Below are 25,447 nucleotides of genomic sequence, written 5' to 3'. Positions count from 1 at the left end.
TTATAAATCCCTAAAAAAAACTCTTAATAACTTTGTATGGGCTTGATGTTATTATCCCATGCTTGCAAATTCTGAACTTTTGGAGTTAGATCTACGGCTTCTATCCTATGCTTGGAGCTTCATCTGATACAAGTTCATTTGATACTTTAAGCTTCATCTGATACACTATAGTTCATATGAGACATCTTGGTTCATCTGATACACATTGAGATAATTCACTACAAAAAAATCACGTAAATTGTGTCGGTTGTATTACAGAGGCTAGTCAAAACAGCCACAATTAACGGTATATTACAGCAGTTTATTTGACTGACATAATATTAGTAATAAAGTGGCGATTTTGACAGCCATTATTTACTTATTATTTATAAGCGTTCGCACCAATATAGCGCTTCAGTTATCACATTAAAATAAATTTTAAAATTTCCCAACTCTTTTTTTTATAAGCTTATTATTTATAAACTTTCTTGACATAATATTAATAATAAAGTGGAGGTTTTGACAACCATTATTTACTTATTACTTATTATTTATAAACTTTCCCCACTTTTTTTTTACCGCTTCAGTTCTCACATTAAAATAAATTTAAATTAAAAATAATAAAAAAAATTATTCAATATGAATTAAAAAACAAAAGAGAACTGAATAGTTCACTCTCTCTTCTCCTTTTCCCCAAAAATGAAATGTAACCCTTGTTCTCCCTAAAAAAAAGTCTTTCTTCCGTCACCCCCCTTCTCTAGAAAGCCAATACCGGCACGCCCATCTCGCCATCTCTTTCTGTATCTCTTACCTCCTTGGTTAGTTCTCTCCATCATCCCTCTTCTCGCCGTCTCTTTACTCTTCAAAATTATGTATTTTTTTAATTTCAATCTATAAAATTGTGGTATAGTTTAGATGTTGGATAACTGTATTAGTGATTTATCATGTTATTAATGATATGGTTCTACATCAAACTTGAATTCCCTCTTTTGGTAAAAACTCTAATTTTTTGAAAACCCTCTTTTCGCCCAGTTTCGTAGCAGTTTTGTTGTCGGCAGTTCCACAATCCGCAATCTACAGTTTCGTAATCGGCGAATTTCAAGGTAAATTCATCTTTTTAATATTAAATGTTGTATACATTGACTTCTTGCTTCAATCGATTAATTCTAAGATTGTTTCGCTTTATTTTTTTTCCTCGTATACTCTCGATTTATATGATTTTCTTTCCTTCAGTTATTTGTTTGTGATTATGGTTCTTTCTACCGCGGCTAATTTGTATTGTTTTTGATTCTTTGAGATTTGTCAGTTCACCATGTATTATAGTTTGGTTAAAATTACTTATTAAATGTTCAGTTTGGTTAAAAATTAAGAACCTATTTTCAGAACTATAAATTTAGTACGATTCAGTATAGAAAAAAAGTAATGCTTAGGTTGGTTTCTTCTAAATTTATGTTATGATTTGGTTTTGTTCAACTCACTTTTTTCATAGCCCTTAGCATCACTTTGTTCTTCATTTTGTTAATGAAGAAGACTCTACTACATACATGATGGCTTCAGTAAACTATTAGTATTGATTTCTTTTTAATTAAATGTGAGTATATAATTTGTGAAGGTGATAACTTGAAATGATTTAGTTTATGAAAGTGCTTGTACAACCAGCTATGATCTCCTGAAAGATTTTTTTAAATCTCCATGATATAGCCTTATATAAGTTATGCACTATGTTGGAAATACATGGTTTGTATACTTCAGTCTACAAAATTAAAATGAAAAATATCTTACTAAAATATAATTCTATCTTATTTGTATCTCTTTGGTTATTGGTAGTAGTCACATAGAAGAAATTTAACCATGATTTGATAAATTTAAACATGAATTAGTAAAATATTTGAGGTTAACATGATTGAACCTAATGAGACCAATATTTATTGTGGAATTATATGGGTTTTTGCTCAAGGGTTCAGTTAATGTAGAGTGGAACTAGTGGAATTATATTCAAATCCACATAAATGAATTGTATTATGTGCTATGAAATATTGAAACCAATAGAAACTGCTTACTAATAAAAATCCTCAAATATAAAGGTTTATAACTATAGGTGTTTATTGGTTTTACTGGCTCAGTTTGACATGTTCATTCTCATCGGTTCTGCAGCCTTTTTTTTGGTCCTTTCTATAAAGATTAGTTGTAATTAATATAATGAGTTTTCTATCTTTTTTGCAGGCTTCAGATGCGGAAAATGAGCCTTCATCATCTTATGCCATAAGAAGATCATCAAATGCAAGTAATACACATGATGCAAATCACCAAATTCCTTCAAATGACACATGATTTATTATTGAAAGTTTTATGTTATAAAACTTGTTTATTTTGATAATAGCTTAAGATAATGACACAATTGTTGATCATTTTTATGATTTAGTATTATTAAACAAGCTTGTGATATGTATATCAAACAAGTTAGACCAATTATTAATTTTGAAGAAGTTGAAAAATTGCAATGACCTATATATTTAGTGAATGCATTTTTAATATATGTCTTTTAACTTTTTTTATAAGTATACATTCGAAAGTAAACCTCGATTAGAAAGTTTAAATTTACTTTAATGTCGGTAGTAAATAATGACAAGAAGTTTAAATTTAATTTTGCATATTTAAAGTATATACAAAAAATATAATACCGATAGCAAATTATGGAAGTTAAAATTTACGTAGAGTTTTGTGTATTATGGCGGTTTCAAATGACACACTATATAATGAAATTTGTTTAATCGTGAAAATTGTGGTGTTTCAAACCGCCACTATTTTCAATAAAAAATCACCATTTTAAACTAAGGTTAAGATGGCGGTTGTCACGACGTTTATATTAAAACCGCCATAATTTACATAGCGGCCGCCACAATTATCTTAAATTAGCTGCCATAATTTACACATTTTTTTTGTAGTGATTGGAACTTATTTGGGGGATTCTAGTTCATATGATGCATGTGACTTAACTTGATGCCTTGAATTTATCTGATGCTTTGGATTTTCATCTGCTTATGGTCTTGCTATATCTGATGCTCTATATATGGTTCAATCCAAGGGAAAGAGGCTCATTTTAATTTATCGTCAAGTGCTTGGTTCTTGGGTGGCTAGATCTTTCTTTGCCTATCTTTTACTTTATGCTTTAGGATAGTTTCTTCATCTCCTCCTCATTTCTTAAACTTTCAAAACCTTCTTGTTTTCAAACTTGAACCACTTTCAAAATAAACCTTGAGTTTGTCACCTGATTTTCAAACATTTTCTTAAAAAATGCTAAGACAACTTAAGTATATCAAAACTCATTTAAAAAATTCAAAAAAAAAACATCAAACTCATTCAAATTTTTTGTGCACTTTTCTTTTAAAAAACATTTTCTCAAAGAATGTTAAGAAGTGATTAACATTTTCCACTTGTATGTTGAGAATTTCCTTGTTGATTAAATCCAACAAAATTCTCCATCAAGATGATGCAAATCCTCCTTCCTCATAATTGTGGGTAGTAAGTTGAGTTTTCCACTCGAATACGACGACATGTCTTTTCATTAAAAACAATCAAAACAAATCCTTTTGTTATTGTTACCATGAACTACGAGGTTTTGATCCTTCATTGCACTTGGTTGGTACATAGGCATACGACTCTTGAAGTCTTGTTAAACAAAAATCATAAAAACAATTTATTTTCTCATCTCTACCATCTTTTTGCAAACAACTTGGTTTTAAGCTAACATAGATTTTCAAGAGGTTCCTATGGAGTACCATTGATGTGAGGGGTGTTAACGCCTTCCCCTTGCATAACCAACCCCCATACCTTGATCTCTCTTTTTATTAGTTTTGTTTTAAAACTTTTGTGGGTTTTATTCGTTCTTTTCTCATTCCTTTGGATACAATAAAGATCGACGGCGACTCTTGTAATTATTTTTGAGCTAAGTTAATCAATAGTTTAATCTCAATTTTTCCCGCCACTACACTAACATCATGAATAATACACTTTTAATAGCTAGGGTTTTCTAAGCATAATGGTACTAAAGTAGTGATGAATATATAGTACTAAATTCACCACCTTAACATTTTTTCTCTCAAGAAAAAATGATTTTCTTCTTTCTCTAATAAGTTTGTTGGGCTTCATATATAACTCCTAACAACAATATAGACCCTACCTCTGATGTGTCCAGCAAGATGATACGTGTGTGGTCCTTTAACCTAGTCCTTGAGATAAATATATAACCTTTTATGATCTAGTGAGTCGTGCAGAGTCTTGCTTGAGACTATTTTCTTGATCTTAATCAGTACGGGTCTGCTCAATTAAAGATTGTGGTGGGTGACTCGCATATGAGAAAATCTTCAAACGTGGCGAGAACATGTTTTTACTTCTTGAACCCCTATTTAAAATCTTCCATGCATCTCACGAGATTCTAAGTAAGCGAGTCAAGATCAATAATATGATGTATACACAAAACTATAATATTTATAACAATTTACATCCCCAAGACACAAAGTCTATAAAGGCAAAGTGATTAAAAAAACTGTGTCCGCTCCAATTATCAATAACAACATACACATAAATTACACATGTTTGCCAAACTCAATCGTTAAGATAAAACTCTATATCCTCCTTGACTCATGTTAAATATATTCAGATTTAGATCGAATCCTACTCCCGTTATCTAGATTTTATTCCATAAATTTTTATATGTCCATATTACTTTTCAATTAGAAGTTTTTTAATACACTTAATTTTAACTAAAATTAAAAAATAAATAAACTCTACACGTCTTAAAATAGCCTTTATGCTGTTGGTAGTCATTGTCTTGAACGTAATGCAAGAGATCATGATGACTTTAGAAGGGAATGGTAACTAAAAAGAGACCCTAGACGTGAAAACCTAAAGTTATTTCAAAAGCATACCAAGCATGAAGATTTTGATAAGCCACAATTGTCACTCTCAAACGGTAATATCATTTCTGTCGAATTTAATCAATATCTCTAAATCTCATCATTGCACATGTTTAACGACTTTTACTTAAATCAGGTGCATCTTGATATAATTTCAAACACAAAAAGTACAAAATTAACTATTGCCACTTGTGATATAAACAACATTATGTGTTTGCCATGCTTTTGCAATGGCAGACAGTACGTGATTGATTTTCTTCTACCTAGTTATTTCACATTTTTCTTTAAAGTATTGTTAATTAAGGTTGAATCTAGTTAAATTGTGTCACACCTTCATTCACATGGCCACATTCAGCTTTACATTGTTGTATTATGTTGATATTGTATATTAGTAGCATACAAGAAGACATAGATAAAAATCTGACAAGCAGCTATAGGTAAGGAAATTGATGATATATAATTTAAAATGTAAAAAATTGAAGTATAATAAAATATAAATTACAAAAATAAATTAATAGAAATAAATTTTAACTAAATATTATATATAAACATTACCATTTTCTTTTTAAAATAGTATTATTTTATTATATGGGTAATTCTGACATTAGAATTTTTTTTAAAAATTATAAAAATATGAGTTTAATTATTTTAACATGTTTAATTTTATTTTATTTTTGTAAATTATAGATAAAAATGATTTAGTTTTATAGTAATTTTAGCCTATAAATTTAAAATATTATAAATTAATTTAGGAAAAAGTGTAGTTATTTTAGAAAAATATATATAATCATTTTTAGTTTGACTTATATCATTTTTAGTCATGTGTAAAAAATATGACTTAATTGCAACTTTGGTCCCCTTATTTAGTATATTTTTTTTTATTTTGGCCCCCCTACTTTAAAAACCACTATTTTTGTCCCTTTTTTAAGTTTTCATGTGAATTTTGATCCCCCTCCAAATCTGGTGCCTATTTTAGGTGACATGGCACATTTTTTGTTGAGCTGGAATGTAAGATTTATTCCACATCATTTTAATCCATTAAACATTATATATGACTATATTTACTATTTAATTTAAATAGAATTGAATTAAATATTTTATCAATTAAATAGTTACCATATGTTTTACCAACATTATTGTCAAAACAAGAGGAACAAAAGCATTCCATCACCCACGAAGAACTCAGTACCCAATATGAACCCTAACGAATAAAACCTATCACCCACGATGAACACAAGCACACGATAAACCCAACTTTCATCGATTCAGTTTCTGAGTCAATTGGTATGGCAAACGCAAGCTACATTTCGAGGTAAGTAAATTAGTCATTTTTTCTATGCGATCGTTTTCTGTGCAATTTGTTGTGGCTCTTGTGCTCCCAAGTTTGTATGTCCAATTTATTGTGTTTCTGCAATTTGCTTGTGGTCTCTGAAATTTCTTACTGAAACTGTTGTGGTTCCTAATTTCTGCGAAACTGTAATGTGGTCCCTAATTTCTTTCTGAAATTGTTGTGGTCATAATTTTTGCGAAACTGTAATGTGGTCCCTAATTTCTTTCTGAAATTGTTGTGGTCCCTAAATTGTTGTGAAACTATAATGTGGTCATTGTTTATTCTGAAATTTCTGAATCTTTCATATTCTATTGCAGGCCACCCGAAACCCAACTTGTCAGACTTAGGTTACATCATCGGGGCCATTTCGTAGATAATCCAATCAAGTTATATGTTGGTGAGTTTGTTACTGAAGTGGATTGGGACTGGATGTGGATTTTCTATCCTATATGCAAATTGAAGAATTGGTCAAAGCTGAGGGGTATTGTAACCTAAAGTGCTTGTGGTATTGGAACCCAACTATTCCTTCTCACGTGGACTTCGGCCTCTAAATAGTGACAACGATGTGTTAAGGTTAGTGGAAGCTGCTAGAGGATTTAAACTCATCGACATCTATGTTGAACACAAAGTTGAAGAAATTTCTATTGATGATGTTATTTTTGAGGAGAAAGTGTGGAGGTTAATGGTGAGGGAGCAAACGTATAACAAAATGTTAAGGAAAGTGTGGAGGTAAATGTTAAGGAAAATGTGGAGCTTAATGGCGAAGGAGAAAATATGGAGGAAAATATTGATGTTACTAATGAGGAAGTTAGTGAAGAAGAAAATGTGGAGGTTAATGTAGAAGAAAATGTTGAGGTTACTAATGAAGACAGTGAAACAGATCCAGATTATAGCATGAGAAATGAGGATGATGAGGAAGATGATGAAGCTGACTTAGGTGAGTTGGATTTAGGTCCTGCTGTTATTGTTAATTGGAAAATAATTCTCCCCACGGTTACAACAAAAAAACCTTCAACGATGCATGATTTTTCTGATAATGAGAGTTGTGATTTGGATGTGCTTCATACTCCATCGGATAGTGATGACGAAGTTTATATGGAAAATTTTCCAACTTTTAAAGAAACTACAAAACTAGAAGTAAGGATGATGTTTAAGGATAAAGTGAAAATCAAAGATGTCATAGAGGAGTTTGCTATAGAGAAGAATAAGAATATTGAAATCAAGAAAATGACAAGAAGATAGTGGTTGTCAAACTCATTGAAGGTTATCCATTTCATATTAGGTTTAGAATGAGGTCTGCCAACCAATTTTGATAATTAGTTAGTTTCACCAATGAACATACTTGTTACAAGACACCTAAGAATAGACAAGCGACAACATAATGGTTAGCTCACAAATTTGTGGATACATTGAGGCACACTCCTGACATGAAAACTAAAGGGTTGATTGTAGAAGGTGTTAGGAGATGGGGGTGAAGTTGTCAAGCCATCAAGCTTATAGAGCCAAGAGAAAAGCTATAGAATTGATTCAAGGTGCAGGTCATGAACAGTTCAACCATCTTATGAGTTATGCTGAGGAGTTGTTAAAGTCAAATCCAAACTCTACTATCAAAATTAAGTGTGCTGATTCAGAATCTGGACCTGTTTTTGAACGAATATATATATATATATGCTTAGAATGTTGTAAGGCAACGTTTGCAACCACTTGTAGGTCTTTAATTGGGTTGGATGCTTGTTTCCTAAAAGGGGAATTTAGAGGTCAGTTAATAGGTGTTGTTGATAAGGATGGAAATAACAAGATTTATCCAATCGCTTATGCCGTCGTGGAAGCGGAAACAAAAGACTCTTGGCAATGGTTCCTTAAGTTGTTACTTGAAGACTTGTAGTCCATCCAACACATGGATTACGACTTGATATCTGATCAACAGAAGGTTAGTTAATATTGTTACATTATGTCTTAAAATTACGAATAACTTACATATGTCTTAAAATTACAATATGTGTTAAACACTTGTACACAAGGTTTGGTGCCGGCTATTCTAGAAACAAGCCAACATGTTGAACACAGGTTATGGATCAAACACTTGTATGGCAATTGGAGGAAACAAATCCTGGGATAGTCATGAAGGAAGCTTTATGGAGAGAAGCTAGGGCCACAACAATACCTGGATGGGAAAGAGCAATTAATTTGATGAAAGAGCTCAACCCAAACACTTGGAAGGACATGATAGATGTACCTGCTGCATGTTGGAGTAGATCGCATTTCAAAACAAACACGGAGTGCAATTTGCAAGTCAACAACATGTGTGAAGCTTTTAATCGAGCAATATTGGAATATAGAGACAAACCAATAATTTCACTGCTTGAGGGAATCAAACATTACATAATTGGTCGAATTTCAATCCAAAAGGAGAGATTAGGTAGGTTCAAAGGTGTAACAAGTCCTAACGTTCAAAATATCTTGGAAAAACCAAAAGGGACTTAAGAAGGAGGTGAGAGGTATTTTGTTAACTTGTTGCATAAGAAGTGTGGTTGTAGGAGGTGGGATTTAACCAGAATATCGTGTTTCCATGCTATCTCTAGCATATGGTATACCAAGAAGGATCCCGAAGATTTTGTTTCATCGTACTATCGGTAACGTCTTCTTATAGTATTTTATTTTGACATAACATGTTAAGTTACTAATGCATGGTTTTTTTGTAATCAGAAAGTCTACTATGTTGGCTACTTATGGCCATATCGTTATGCCAACCAATGGCCCACAACTATGGTCTACTACTGTTTCTAACCCAATCAACCCACCAGTCATGTGGAGGTCTATCGGTCGTCCAAAGAAGAATCGCAACAAGGCAAATGATGAACCGAGCAACAGAAGTACACTACCTAGAAGTATTCAAACTGTCAAGTGCAAGAAATGCGGTAACTTTGGCCATAACAAGCGAACATGTAAAAGGAAAAGAGCAGCAGAGAGAGCGATTCCCAAAGATGGTAATAAAAAGGCAGAAAAAAAAAAGGCTGGACAAACGGTTATTGAAGGAGGATCACAACCACCGCCATCAACCCAAGAATAGTTATTCTATAGTGTTATCTCTTTTGTAATGACCAAACTCTTTTGTAATTAGGCTATTATGTTTTTTGAGATGCCCAAAATTATGGTTCTATTAGTTACGGTGCTATTATGGTCAAGTTTAGGGATGGCAATTTGGCCCATCCCCAGTGGGTACCCACAAAAAACCCCATATCGGGTAGGGTAAATACCCATAAAAATGGGTATGGGCACGGGCACGGGTAATTACCCATTAAGATATGCGGGTATGGGTGCGGGCACGGGTACCTTACTACCCAACCCGCCCCATACCCATACTACATATTTCTATAATGTCATTTATATTATTATATAAAAATGAATGATTCTAAATTTTTTTAAAAATATAACGCTATTAAATCATTATACATTTTAATAAAAGTGTTTATTTGTTTCTTAACTCAACAATAACATACATATTTTTTTTAATATTGTTAAAAAGACTTAAATTATATGAAATTTTGCAATTAAACGATTTAATTTTACTATAAATGCGGGTAAACGGGTACGGGTATGGGCATCGAGGTACCCACAGGGTACGGGTACGGACATGAATATTGATACCCACGCGGGTTTGGGCCCGGGTACGGGGATTTTTTTAAACTGCGGGTATGGGGATGGGTACTATAGTACCCTGCCCAAACCCTGCCCATTGCCATCCCTAGTCAAGTTATGATCAAAATTCTAGTAGTGTTATGTATGTTATTATTACAATGGAAAAATTTCTGGTATGGTTGTGTACAATGTACAAGTTATTACAAGTTACATGTTATGTATTACAATTACAAAAAATCTGGTACTGTTATGTATGTTGTTATGTACAATGGTTATGTACATGTATTGAAAATTATGGAAAATTTTCTGGTGTTGTTACACTTACAAGATGTGGCAATATATAGTTCAGAGTGAATGGATAATAAGCAGATTGTTACAAGCTATTACAAGCTGTTACTTTTCATAAATGTGTAAATTATTTATTGGTTTACTACAGTAAACTGCCTTTTAGGGCACACCATATACAATCAACATACTAAGAAATGAATTTCCTCAAAAACAACATACAAATAAATGAAGGTTTAGTTTTAACCCCATTGTAATACGATGGGAGAACTGACTTTTTGAAATGTTACTGATAGCAAGAGTCGCCACCGACTTTTATTTTATCCAATTGGAAAGGCTAAAAGAACAGAAAAAGACCTTTTTAAAAAGACTTTGAGTTCGGGGGGTAGGTTATACAAAGGGAAGGTGTAAGCACCCTTTGTATCCATGGTTATCCATGGGCTCTTAATTTCTTAGCTCACTTTTTGTTTTCAAAATGTTTGAAGTGTAGTGTGTGAATAGGAAAAGGATTTGAATAAGGACTTTAGCTTATAAATAAGCGTAGCCTTTTTTAATTGATTTGAAAAAAAAGGTGTGAAAAGTAATTTGAAAGTTGTTGTGAGCAAGGAATTAAAATCACCTACCCTAAGTTTAGTGTTTTTCTGTTCTTTAAGATTTTTGTTTGAAAGGGCTATCCATACCATAAGAAGGGTAGGTAGTATTTTCATTGGATTTGAAAAGGGTCATCGAGAATTATCGTTCGCCATAAGGCTATCCATATCATAAAGAGGGTAGGAAGTCTCAAGGAAAGATATAATAGTCATTTTAGGCAACAAATGAGGATACCTTAGCATTCGAAAGGGACCGTCATCATCTTATCGTAGGCAACCTCGCGAGACAAGATCATATACATTTGTAGGCAACATCGAAGGGACTTATGATCTTTGATGATGATAATGAACTGAGGGCAACATTTGCTAAGGCATCCTCGTATCCGAGGGACTTGACTATTTTTGATCGAAGGCAACATAAGAGGAATTACCCTAAAGGTGTGTTGGTGCAACAATCACGTGATTATATTCAGATATTTATCTTGTATTATGCAAACTAAATTTATTAACTGTTGTCACTCCCTAAATTACTAACCACGCAGTTAATGAAAATAAGCAGTTATAATGTACAGAAAATAAGGGCAGGAAATAAAGCTAAACTATTACAAAAAACCTTGCAAGCCTATACACATTTTCTAGAATTTAAATGGCAAAAAAATAAATAACCGAACAAATTAAAGGCATGCGACATACACTAGAATAAGAGATGAGAAAAGAATCACGCAATAAAAAAAACCTCATCAATTATAAGGTAACAGATCAAAAATTAAAATGGTTAGAGAAACTAATAATTAATAGTTATAATGAAACATAGTTAGCCAAAAAAATAAAATCAGGGTTAGAAAACCTAAAAATAAATTATCCTAAAAATCCTAATTTGATTAAATTAACCTAAGTCTAAAAATGTTATTGTTGAATTAACCTAAATTTAAAAAATTAATTATTTAAACCTAAAAATTAATATTACTCTAAATTATTAATTTAAATAATAAAAAACAAAATTAATTTAATAAAAAATATTTTTAGAGTGATTTATGAAAATAACATGAATTTTATGGTTTGAGAAAAAAAGATTAAGATTTTAGTGAAAATTTAAATAATAAAACAATAAACCAATAATTGGAAAAATGAATTAAAGAAAAACCAAGATTTGATCTGATATGGTGTGGTTGGAGGTCCATGGGATGCCAATGGGGTTTTCGAAGAGGCAAAAGCTTTATGCCCTAACAATGGTAAACCCATATTCCCGCACCGCTTCTCTTTAGTCAAAGGAAGTACCTGCAAAAATAGGATAATAATAAGAATAAGAATAATAATAATAATAGTAATAATAATAATATAATAAAAATAATAATAATATAATGGTAATAATAACAATAATATAATAATAATAATAGAAGCAATTAACATATTAATAATAATTATTATTATAATAAAAAAAAGGTTAGTAATGATAATAGTTATAATAATAAAATAAAAAAATATTATAAAAGGGTTTGACCTCATATAATCTACAATTTCCTTAAGAAATAAAGAAAGGTTCAGAAAGTTACATCATGGCTAAAAGAAGGGTTAAAAAAAAGATTATGATTGTAAAAACATAAATTTAAACTAAAATGTAGCAACAATGGCCAAAACAATGATTTTAAAAAACAGGCCTCAGGTATCATCATTGGCCAAAAGGTTTTTGAAAAGAAAATGTTTGTTTTTAGTTTTGATAAAAAGATTTAGAAAAGGTTTTTTCTATAAAATAAAAGAGGAGGCCTCATAGGAAATCATTGGCCATGAACCAAGAAAAAAAAAAACAAAAGATATTGAAGAGACTCTTGAAAGAAAAGAGATTGAAGAAAAGTATGTAAAAAATGTCAGTATAGTGTAGAAATTAGGAATGGAGAATGAGGTTGAAGGTGTTAAAAAAGGGTTTAGTTGTGAGAGAGTGAATTGAAAAATTGGTAATTGTTAGTTTTTTAAAAGTGTACAAAGTGACTCAATTTATAGTGTAAAGTTAGGTTAAAATAAAAAAGGAAAAAATAAATTAACATTAATACTATTGACATAACAAAATTATTTATTTTGATTTTATCTAAAATTAGGGAGAATCAAATCAAATAAATTTTAATGCCAATTGACTTGGGCCAAAAGCTAAGCAAAAAGTACTATTTAATTTTTGATTTTTTTAGCTATAAAATGCATAAAATAATGAATTACAATTAAAAATTAATATTTAAAAAAAATTAAAAGAAAAACGAAAATTAGGATTAAAAACTTCTTTTTTTGAATTTTTTGAATATTTTATGATTTTTGGTGATTTTTTGACTAAAAAATGCATAAAAGTGAAAATTGACTATTTAAAAAAATGCTTATTTAATTAGTGCGAAAATTTAAATTAAATAATAAAAAAGAAGAAGGCGGAGACGCATAAACCCTAGAAGTTAGCGCTTTTTCATCAAATTAACTGGAACCGACCGATGCGTGCGATGATTGAGATCTTTCCCACTTAACCGATGTATATTACACAACTCTATTATCCTCAATCTATCTTGGTTATCAATCATAATGCTTATAATTAAACCACACAAGCATTATATAGACGAAACAGAATGAAATTAAGCCTAACAATGCAATTAGAAAAATTCGGAAATGTATCACCGAATTCTAGAAATCAAAATGTTGAAAAAATTTGGAGATGCATTTTCATAATGTTCTGCAACTCAGATGAATAAAATGGCGGAAATGCAATCCATTCCAACATCGGAAAAAAAAATGCATTGATCATTTAAACTACTTATCACACACATTGCTCATTTAAATAACATAACTAAACTACCTATTACTTAATCTAATGCTCAACTTCTACAAATGTTTATATAAATAAATCAAAAGTATAGAAAAATCAAAAACTTACCAAACATGAGTTTAGTTTGATCTTGAGTGGGCTCTTTGATGGATTGAATATTGATGGTATAAACTTTGAAGTGAGTCGAATGAATTTGAGAGACTGTGAATTGAGAGAGTTTGAGAGTTGAGAGGTTTTTAGAGTTTTGCGAGTTTGTGTTTTCGGAGAGTATTTCTAGAAGTGAGGAAGGAGAAAAGACTCTAGCATCTTTTTGATTAAATTAGAGTATGGAGATGCATCTGTGTAAGTTACACGAAGATGTATTTCTGTATCTTTTTTGACAGCCTTAGGCCCGACTCAAAAATAAATGTGATTGGGGTGCACCCACAAATGCATTTTTTAATTTTAGGGATAGTTATAGATTTTCACTAGAGTGGAGAAACAATCCTTAGGGTCCTTAAGCAATTCCCAAAGCAAAACACTAAGGCATTATTATTTAGGCTACACTTAGTTATGGATTTCACTGGGTCTCGAAATCATATTTGATGTCGCTCATGAAAAACCATTTGAATCCAAATGAATCACCCTTGTAACATGACACCCGATTTGTGCCAATCCAGTAAGGTGTTTTTGGTTCGGGTTTTACAAGTCGTGGACGGGTCAGACTTTTTGTCTTGCCCTAGCAGAAAGTATCTAACTTGTATCCAAAATCAACTAACTCAAAAATTACAAAACAAGTACCAAGTATATTAAACTAGTTATCACTACTAGGTTATCACTAACTTGTTTTAACATAACTTCATGAGCTCAGAAATTTCAAGAGGTGTCAGGCTTCGTTTCTTTTGAATTTTGTAGCCATGAGATTTGGAAAAGGTACAGCTTGGTCTCTGCCACAGTTACAGCAGAACAAAAGTGTCTCGTTCCCAGACGCACTTCGCCTCATCAATTCCTCTGACCCGTCGAAATGTGTTGCGTACGCGCAGCAGCAGAATGATTGTTTTCGTTCTGTATTCTTCTCTTGCTAAAGACTGTGATGATCATATTGGTTGGGCTACCGAAGCGTTTGGTTCGGAGCCTAAAGCTGTTAATCTTTGGATTGGTAACCGTTATTCGGATACTTCTTTTCATAAGGATCACTATGAGAATCTCTATGTGAAGACTATTTGACTTTTTGGTATAAAAATTGATTATATGATAAGTGTTTGTTACTATGTTGTAAGCACTGAATTTTAAATTCTTTGTCCCAACAGGGCCGAGGTTTTGGCTTTTGGAGTTTAATTCATTTGGGGTTTTGTGGATTTTTGATGCTGTAGGAAACTGGAGAGTTTGATTTGGAACTTGACAAGCCGACTAGGTATGTTCCTAAACTAGAAGTTCTTGAGATACCTGGGGTGGTACGCTTTATATTCAGCATCAGTGCTTGTATTTGTTGTGTCTCAAGGCTAACAATAATTTTATTTTTGTCAATTGACTTGTTTGAATGACAAAAATAAAATTATGGATTGATTGAGTTAGTATAAACGCATGTTAAAGTGAATTGATTGAATGAGTTTATGTTGAAATTTCATTGATATTATGGATCTGAGTTGGTTTTTATTTATGTAGTTTTTGATGTGGAGATTCATGCAGTAGAACTAGTAAGGGTTTAACAATTGAGTGGTTTTGTTCATTGGTATATACATGCGTTTATACTTTTTTTTAATTTTATTTATTGAATATTTGTTGTAGAAATTGGATAGTGAGATGGTAAAAATAATATAAGTTGGTTAATTATTGTATAACCACAGCTACAAAAAAAATATACATTTTTGTATAACTGGTGTTACTGGGTTGAAATCGAATAGAGAGAATGAAACGAATAACCGCATACTAGTAACAATCATTATAATAATGGCTTTGGGAGTGGTATTCTCCCTCTAACTAGAATTTAACATCTACCATGTCTTATGATGTTATTGCCTGCTGATGGCCTGAAAACAATTGAGGGGAGGTGTGCCACTGCCAAATACAACAGGTTTCAATGTGATACCTATTATTCTATTTTACTATTATTGATTTCTTTCGGTACTAAAGGGTATACTTATTTTATTTATAAAATAACATTGTAGATGATACTATACTGTCTTATGATGTTAGCATAATTTTTTTATCTCAATGCCCGACTTAGTGTTGTGTGTGTGCGCGTGTATGAGTCAATCCTGAGTCCTCTATATTTAAAAATAACATTGGATAATCACTTAAAAGTAGAACCAATTGAACAAACAGATGACTTACTTATTGACAGCTTGAAACCTGTAATGTCAAGAACAAAATTTTAATGGACTTGTAGTTGTAGCTCCATGGCAGGTGCTCGAGTATTTTGATGTAGATGTTTTGATTCTTCATTCGGCCATATGTCCCTTGTCTAGGAAGTCAATTTATGCGACATATTCATTCATTTACGTTTTGAATTTTATCAAAATAAGCTGAATAAGGGGATCCGTTCACTATGCCAAATTTGTCTTTTAGCAGCACCCCTACTAAAGCGCTGGTATAGGTTTCGCTAAAAACAAAATAAATAAAAACACGCAAAAAAAGCGCTCTTAAAGGGGGGGGGGGTACGAAAGCGCTTTCTAAAAGCGCTCTTATAAGGGGGGTACGAAAGCGCTTTCAAAAAGCGCTCTTATAGGGGGGTACGAAAGCGCTTTCAAAAAGCGCTCTTATAGGTGGCTTATGAAAGCGCTTTCAGAAGCGCTCTTAAAGGGGGGGGGGGGGGGGGGGGGGGGGGGGGGGGTACGAAAGCGCTTTTACCCTAAAAAGCGCTGGTAAAGGCAGGGCTACCAGAGCGCTTTCTAAAAGCGCTTTCATAGCTGTTTCGTTAATTAAAATTTTTAAAATCAAAATAATAGCTGTTTCATAATCCCTAATTTCTTTCACTGCCATCGCTGCCCAGAACTTCATTACGAAGAACCATCGCTTCCCAGAACTCCATAGAAACTCCATAAAAACTCCTCAAAACCGCCCAGAAAATGAATTTGAAGAGAAGACGAAGCTAGAACGAAGAACAAACCCTGCCCAGAAAACGAATTCGAAGCTAGAACGAAGAAGAAACCCTGCCCAGAAAACGAATACGAAGAGAAGACGAAGGTACACGATTTATAGTTCTGTTTTTGATATTTGAAAGATTAGTGTTTATAGGTATTTTATTCAGAAAACTAGATTGCTTCTGGCTTCTGTTTTTATAGAAATCTATATTAGGGGTTTAAAAAATAGTGATGAGTAATAGGTATTTTCTGATGATGTGTTCGTTTGATTTTGAATCCAACTCTGAATTCTGGAAAATTTCTCTTCCTCTTTTCTTTTGTTTTTGTTATTTAGTGATGATGTGAGTTCTAGTTTTGTGATGCATTTGTGTAGTTTATGTCAATGGTGATGAAGGTTAAAGGTTATTATAGTAATGGTGAAATTATAGTAAGGCAATTTCATGGGTTTATGGATGGTTATTTGGTTGTGGTACATGAGTGAAGTTAGAATTTTTTGAATTTGGTTATGGGTAATTGCAAGCTGGTTTGATAATTTCTACTTATGTGTATATAGAGAGCGTATCCGGTTTGATAATTTCTACTTAAGTGTTATTTTTGGCTTCTGGCTTCTGGCTTCTGTTTGATTCAATATTTTGGTTGTTTAATGAAACCATACATAATTTTATATAATAAGGCTTTTGTATGACGATATTATTCTTAATCTAAGTGTTATTTTTATGTTGAAACAACAAAGAGTTTTTTTGTGGGTTTATTATTATTCTGTTAATTGTGGTTCAGTTACTTTTACAGTTACTTTGAAGTCTCTGGTTTCTACTTCTAAAATCATTGTAGTTTGTGCTACAGTTTGCATATAGTTCCTTCACTTTTATGATATTTGTATTTAACTGCATCGTGTGTGTGTGTTTAATTTTACAGTTACTTTGAAGTCTCTGGTTTCTACTTGTACAACGCCGATTCAAACCTACCCATCTCCCACATCAAGTCTAACTCAGGTGACTATCCCTTTCTTCTTGCTTATAGTTTGTTATTTTCTGCTTATAGTTTATTGTTTATGGTTCTATTTAATATCAATTTAGTGTCTCTTAACCAGTTTTTTGGTTTGTGGACTTATATTACCTTGAAATAAGGTAATGTCTTCTTTAAGAAATCGGGTATTCTGATTAGGTATTCTAATTAGGTATTCTATTATGATGATAGCTATTTACTATCTTGACAGAATTCCTTAGTACCTGATAGAGAAACCAAGAAGCATTTGTTTAGCTTAATTAAGACATGGATAAGACATGGATGAATTCAAACCGATTGTCGAAAGAGTACGAGAAAGGGGTATGGGAATTCGTTGAGTTTGCGGTTGCGCACTCCGAAGACCCGCTTCGAATGTCGTGTCCTTGCTTGGGTTGCTGTTATGGGGGTAAGGTTGACGGGAATAAGTTGGCATCCCATTTACTACGGTTTGGAATTGATAGAAGTTATACATGTTGGACAATGCATGGTGAGAAAAGTAACGGGAATGCTGAGTCGAGGTGTAATAGGAAGTATGCTTCAAACGACGATTGCACAGACACATACGATTGCGATCGAGTCGAAGAGATTGCAGAAGCGCTTGAAGAAGATCTTGAGGATTGTCCCAAAATGTTTGAGAGGTTGGTAAGCGATGCAGAGAAACCGTTGTATGATGGTTGTTCAAAATTCACAAGATTGTCTGCGGTGTTAAAGTTGTACAACTTAAAGGCGGACAATGGATGGTCGGATAAAAGTTTCACAGAGTTATTAGCCCTTAGGAAAGATATGCTACCAAAGGATAATGTTCTTCCCAATCGAATGTATGAAGCCAAAAAGATGTTGTCCTCTATTGGCATGAGCTATGATAAGATACATGCATGTCCAAACGATTGCGTTTTGTTTTGAAACGAGTATGCAGCGTTGAATGAGTGTCCTAAATGTGGTGCCCCTCGATATAAGAAAAAGTTGTCTCCTGCTAAAGTCTTATGGTATTTTCCTATAATTCTGAGATTTAGACGCATGTATCGTAGTGAGACCGATTCAAGACACTTGACTTGGCATGCAGATGAAAGAATTATTGATGGAAAGTTGCGACATCCGGCAGACTCACCACAATGGATGAAAGTTGATACTGATTATCCTGAATTTGGAAAAGAAGCAAGAAACCTTCGGTTGTCATTGTCTACTGATGGAATGAATCCGCATGGTATTCAAAGTATCTCGCATAGCACATGGCCTGTGATTCTTATGATTTATAACCTACCTCCGTGGCTATGTATGAAGCGTAAGTACATGATGTTATCTATGCTAATTTCTGGGCCTAAACAACCAGGGAATGACATAGACGTATACTTGGCACCCTTAATCGAAGATTTAAAGTTTTTGTGGGAGAACGGTGTGGAGGTTTACAATGGGTATAGGAAGGAAAGTTTCAACTTGAGGGCGATGTTGTTTGGAACAATTAATGATTTTCCAGCATACGGAAATCTATCCGGGTACAGCAATAAAGGTCAAAAGGCGTGTCCTGTTTGTGAAGATGAAACCGATACGACACGATTGGAGCTTTGTCAGAAGAATGTCTTTCTCGGCCATCGTAGATTCTTAAATTCTAATCATCACTACCATGGGTGGAGAAAAGCATTCAATGGAAAGGCCGAACATCGTACAACCCCGCCTTTTTTGTCAGGTGATCAAATTTTTGAAAAGGTGAAAGATATGAGCACTCAGTTTGGCAAGCCTTTTGCACATTCACTTGTCAAGGGTGGGTGGAAGAAGAAGTCAATTTTTTTTGAACTTCCATATTGGAAGTCGTTGTACGTAAGACATTTCCTGGATGTTATGCATATTGAAAAAAATGTATTTGACAGCGTCATAGGTACGTTACTCAATATACAAGGAAAGTCTAAGGATGGCCTTAACATAAGGAAGGACATGGTAAACATGGGAATGAGAACTGAATTGGGACCCGTGACGAAAGGAAGACGAACATATCTGCCACCTGCTGTTTACACTCTATCTAGAAAGGAGAAGAAAACATTGTGTAAGTTCCTCAGTGAAGTTAAAGTTCCAGAAGGCTACTCTTCAGATATTAGAAGACTTGTGTCCATGAAAGACCTCAAGTTAAAGAGTTTGAAGACGCATGATTGCCATGTTATAATGGAACATTTTTTACCAATAGGTATACGTTCTATTCTGCCAGAAAAAGTAAGAAGCGCAATAACTAAGCTGTGTTTCTTCTTCAGGTCAATTTGCAGTAAGGTGGTCGATCCCGCGATCTTACCAACATTGCAAAAAGAGATAGTTGTTACTTTATGTGATCTTGAAATGTATTTTCCTCCCTCGTTTTTTGACATAATGGTTCATCTAGTCGTTCATCTTGTGAAAGAGACACAATTGTGCGGACTAGCTTATATGAGATGGATGTACCCTGCTGAACGTTATATGAAAATATTAAAAGGGTACGTGAAAAACAGAAGTCGACCGGAGGGTTGTATTGCCGAACGATACGTTGTTGAAGAAGCGGTTGAGTTTTGTACTGAATATCTGTCAAATGTTCAATCAATTGGACTCCCCAAATCTCATATTGTCGAAAAAAAAGAAGGAAAAAGGCTAATTGGAAATAAAGTTGTGACAGTATCAATGGTCGAACGGGATCAAGCACACTTGTATGTTCTGCACAATGAGATTGAGGTTGAGCCTTATGTTGAAATGCACAAGGTTGTTCTCCGAGATTTAAATCCAAATAGAAATGAGAACTGGATAGTACGAGAGCACAATCAAAGTTTCATACCGTGGTTTAGGGATCATATTTATTCAAAGTATCGTTCAGATCCTGCTTCAGTAACAGAAAGGTTGAGATGTTTAGCCTATGGTCCAAGTGTAATTGTGTTTTCTTATGGCGCATACGCAATTAATGGATACACATTTTATACCAAAGAACAGGATGATAAAAGTACTTTGCAAAATAGTGGTGTTACCTTGGTAGCTGAAGCAATGCACATATCAAGTGCGAATGACTTAAATCCGAAATTTTCAAATTTGTCATATTTTGGTGTTATCGAGCGCATTTTGGTGTTTGATTACGCGAAGTTTCAGATTCCTGTATTTGGTTGCAAGTGGGTTGAAAATAATAGTGGCATACGAATGGATAAGTCAGGATTTTTGCAAGTGGATCTCAATAGGGTAGGGTACAAAGATGAGCCTTTCATTCTAGCCTCTCAAGCTAAACAAGTGTTCTATGTCAATGATCCGACAAGTACGAAATGGTCTATAGTGCTTTTATCTAACAAAATAGTTGATGAAAACATTGAAGATCAAGGTGATATTGGTGTTGGCATTGAATCTTGTACAAGAAACGATCAAAATGAGAATGAATCTTGTACTAGAAATGATCATAACGAGGGTATTTGGATCAATCCAACCGTCCGCGTTGTTAAGAGACGCGTAGAACACAATCCTAACAAGAAAAGAAAGAGACGTTAGTGATAAAGGTAATAGTATACATATTCCGACTAATTTGCTTTATTCAATTTGTACCGATTGTTTTATTCAATAGTATAGTACTTATTCAATTTTGGTGCATATTCTCGTTTTGTACGTAGCTTTTGAACCATGTATCCGTTTGTCGACTTCTTTACATGTAACTATACTATTTTGACGATTCCGGAGCTGCTCATGCACTTATCTTTACATTTCGGGACTGTTTTTTATCGGTTTTGCTTCTGCCCGTAATCAAAAGTCGGGCTTAGGGTCTAAATTTCGGAAAACCGACTTTATTTTTGAGTCCGTGGGGACGTTTTACCATAGCCATGTAAATTTCGTTCAATTCCGACAACTTTCTTTTTTGACGCTTATTTTGATTTGTACCGATTTCGTTTCCGATTTACTTGTACATGCATGGTTTGACTTCCATTTGACTTGTATAGATTGTTAGCTTATTAATAGTGTACTAATGTGCTTTAGTTTGTTTGATACAGGTTCAATGGCTCCGGATAGAGATGCTCCACCTGAAAACTCACAAGAAAACTCACAAGAAAGAGATGCTCAAGAAAGAGATGCCCCGGATACAAATGCTCCACCTGATACTGAAGCAAAAGAAGTTGCACGAGGCATCACCATTATGAAGGGAATCATTCGACATAGAGACCAAAGATTAGTATACCATTTGGAATGGAATTCTGAAAACCAACCAATTGGTCCTAATTCTGCAAAGTTGACAAGCTACATTGGTACACTTGTTCGTATGCATATTCCAGTCTCCGTAGCTAAATGGAATCTGAAAAGCGAAGAGTTGGATGCGAAAAAAAAGCGATTTGGGACGAGCTTCAGGTATATATCATATATGGTTGTTGTTATTATCTTGACGATAAATTGTTTAAATTACTTATACTAACACACTATGCGTATGTTTTTTTGCAGAGGACTTTTGACATACCAGATGAGCGTAGACGCTACATACTTAGTTTGGCCGGAAAAAGATATAGAGGGTGGAAAGCTTTTTTGACAAACACCTATCTAAAGGATAAAGATGGAAACTTTCTTGAAGAGGCACCGGGACGGCCAAAAAAGTATGAGATCTTCATTGATGAAAAAGATTGGGTTGAGTTTGTAAATCAAAGAGATGAAGATTTTCAGAAAAGGAGTGTCACAAATAGTGCGAGAGCATCAAAACCCGCGTATCCATACAAAAAAGGGCGTTTGGGATATGCACGCTTAGAGGATAAAATTGTAAGTAAATAGAAATGCGTTTTAATTAATTGTTAAATGTGTTTTATTTGACGATTTTATCATTTGTGTCAATGCATAGTTAGAGGAGACTAAAAGTGAGGAAACTTCACTTCCTGTACATGTGTTGTGGAAGGAAGCTCGTGTGGACAAGAATCAAGTTGTCGATCCCGATGTTCAGAGAGTTTATACTGAATGTGTAAGTATAATACTGTGTCTTTAATTAAATCAAATGTTTTTTAATATATAAATGATTTTTTATCTCCACTAATAATTATTGAAATGTAAATGAATTACAGGAGACCTTGTCGCAATCGGTGTCCACCGGTGAGGACCAGGATGATAGGAGCGTACTTAGTAGAGCACTAGATGCTCCTGAGTATCCCGGTCGGGTGAGGGGTAAGGGTCATGGTGTGACTCCAGCCTCTTTTTACAAGCATCCTAGGAGAAGAAATCCTACCAATCAAGAAGTGTTGCAAAAATTGCAAGAATTGCAAGCACAAGTCTCTGAATTGCAAAGAGATAAAGATATGTATATGAGAGAAAAGTGCAATACTGCATCGGTGAAAGAAACTAGTGATAAAGCTAGTTTCAACTGTCGAAGAAAACTTCCCGAGGTAATTATAAATTTCTGTTAAAATTAATGTGTTGTAACCACCACTATGAGTAAGCATTATGAAAGAAGTGCAAAAGAGTTGTAACCATCATAATATAATTACTGTCTTTATTTAGAGTTATGTTAGAATTGTATCATTAAGATTGAGAGAACCAAAGAGTCCTCATCTTAATTAGCATCTTATTGTCTTCTAAGTCAGTTTTGATTCAAGCCTATATAAAGGCTTTGTAATGTTAAGAAAGATATATCAGTTGGTGGTGAATTCAGTAAAATAGCATATTCAAAGCATATCTTCCACCAGTGGAAGTATAGTGAAAAAAGTGTCCAGTGCAGTTTTAAAGCATATCTTCCACCAGTGGAAGTATAGTGCAAAAAGTGTCAAAAACCAGTTTTCCTCTGCAGAATTCTGTAACATTATAATTTATAACATACCACCTCTAGAATACCACCAACAGAGTGGTATCAGAGCTGCAGATCCTTGCAGCCCCAACAAAAACAACAAAAGTTATGGCTTTTACAAACAACCCTTCCGCAACTTACAGCAATGTCAAAGTTCCTCTATTTGAAGGAGAGAACTATGATTTTTGGGCAGTTAAAATGGAGATTCTATTCACATCTTTGGATGTTCTAGAGTATGTCAAAAACGGATATGAAGAACCGGCACCAACGGAGGCTGAAAAATCAAAAGAAAAAGCTGAAGAATCAAGCCAACGGCTTGAAGAGTTGAAGAAGAAGAAGATCACAGATGCTGGAGTTCTCGGAATGATTCAAAGAGGAGTCTCTCTATCCATTTTCCCAAGGATTATGAGAGCTAAAACATCGAAAGAAGCCTGGAGTATCCTACAACAAGAGTTCGAAGGAGACTCAAAGGTGCGAACGGTGAAGCTTCAATCTCTTAAGAGAGATTACGAAAATGAAAGGATGAAGGAGAAGGAGAGCCTGAATGAGTATTTCAACAGACTCTCCGAGTTGGTGAATCAGATGAAGTCGCATGGTGATACGATAGAAGATCGCAGAATTGTTGACAAAATTCTGATTAGTTTGACAGCAAGATTTGACCCAATGGTGGGTGTGATAGAAGAAACCAAGGATCTATCAACCTTAACTGTTCAAGGGTTGATGGGGTCTTTAAGATCCTACGAGCAAAGGATGTTACGACATTCTGAAAAATCAATTGAGTGTGCCTTTCAATCTAAACTCAATATTCAGTCCAACAATGGTGAAAATAAGCCCCAAATACAAACTAGAGGTGAGTCTTCTAGAGGTGGCAGATTTGGAAGAGGCAGAGGCAGAGGTCGAAACCAACGTGGCAGATCTGGAAGAGGCACAAATGGCGGAAGATGGAATGAAGCATCAAACAAATGGTGCAGAATTTGTAACAGCGGCACTCATGACGAGAAGGAGTGTTGGAACAAAGGCAAACCGCAATGTCACAATTGCAAGAGATTCGGGCACCTTCAAAAGGATTGTCGTCTTGCAAATCAGCAACATGCTTCGTACGCAGAAGGAGAATCTGATGAAGGAAATTTGTTTTTTGCTTGTCAAAAAGCATTGCATGAAGAAGGTAAAAATGTTTGGTATTTGGACAGCGGCTGTAGCAACCATATGACTGGACAGAAGGAAGCATTTATAAACATTGATTCTTCATTTTCCTCAAAAGTTAAATTGGGCAATGGAGAACATGTCGAAGTGAAAGGGAAAGGAAGCATTGGAGTCACCACAAAGCAAGGAAGCAAAGTCATGCATGACACGCTTTATGTGCCAGAATTAGACGAAAATTTGCTTAGCATTGGACAACTTTTGGAGCACGGCTATTCTCTAAACTTTGAGAATAGAGAGTGCAGAATTTTTGACTCAGAAAGAAGAAGTGTTGCCGTTGTGAAGATGACTAGCAACAGGAGCTTTCCACTATCTTTCAACTATGAGAAAAATGTAAGCTTGATGGCCAGAGAAGAGAATGACTCATGTTTATGGCACAGGAGACTTGGGCATTTGAATTACGAAAGTCTCAAGTTACTCTATCAAAAGAAGATGGTGTATGGGCTACCAAGAATCGAAGAAAAATCTGGTGTGTGTGAAGGATGTGTCCTAGGCAAACACCACCGGCAACCATTTCCAAAAGAAAGTGCATGGAGAGCCAAACAAGTGTTGGAACTTGTACACACAGATGTGTGTGGTCCTATGAATACTTTGTCTCATGGCAAAAACAGGTACTTTATCTTGTTTATTGACGACTTTACCCGCATGACTTGGGTATATTTCATGAGACAAAAATCTGAAGCGTTTGTAATCTTTAAGAAGTTTAAAGCATTAGTTGAAAAACAAAGTGGCCGATTTATAAAAATGCTGAGAAGTGATCGAGGGAAGGAGTACATCTCAAATGAATTTCACAAATTTTGTGAAGATGAAGGTGTTGAAAGACAGCTCACTGTTGGCTATACACCTCAGCAAAATGGTGTATCTGAAAGAAAGAACCAAACTGTGATGGAGATGGCGAAATCTATGC

General features: G+C 34.0%; 2 long non-coding RNA genes across 2 annotated transcripts; both read left to right on the top strand.

Moving 5' to 3' along the window:
* The first annotated feature begins 653 nt into the window (after positions 1-653).
* Positions 654-2,479, top strand: LOC131654849 (uncharacterized). The gene is made up of 3 exons (XR_009299579.1): positions 654-797; positions 1,012-1,082; positions 2,203-2,479. It is a non-coding gene; the product is annotated as an uncharacterized LOC131654849 (long non-coding RNA).
* Positions 2,480-14,060: 11,581 nt separating this feature from the next.
* On the top strand, positions 14,061-16,050 carry LOC131660213 (uncharacterized). The gene is made up of 3 exons (XR_009300765.1): positions 14,061-14,749; positions 14,826-15,589; positions 16,041-16,050. It is a non-coding gene; the product is annotated as an uncharacterized LOC131660213 (long non-coding RNA).
* The last annotated feature ends 9,397 nt before the right edge of the window (positions 16,051-25,447 follow it).

Source organism: Vicia villosa, linkage group LG3 (genome assembly GCF_029867415.1).
Source record: "Vicia villosa cultivar HV-30 ecotype Madison, WI linkage group LG3, Vvil1.0, whole genome shotgun sequence".
Lineage (NCBI taxonomy): Eukaryota > Viridiplantae > Streptophyta > Magnoliopsida > Fabales > Fabaceae > Vicia > Vicia villosa.
The sequence above is the reverse complement of the archived record's forward strand: the minus strand, read 5'-3'. Positions and strand labels throughout refer to the sequence as shown.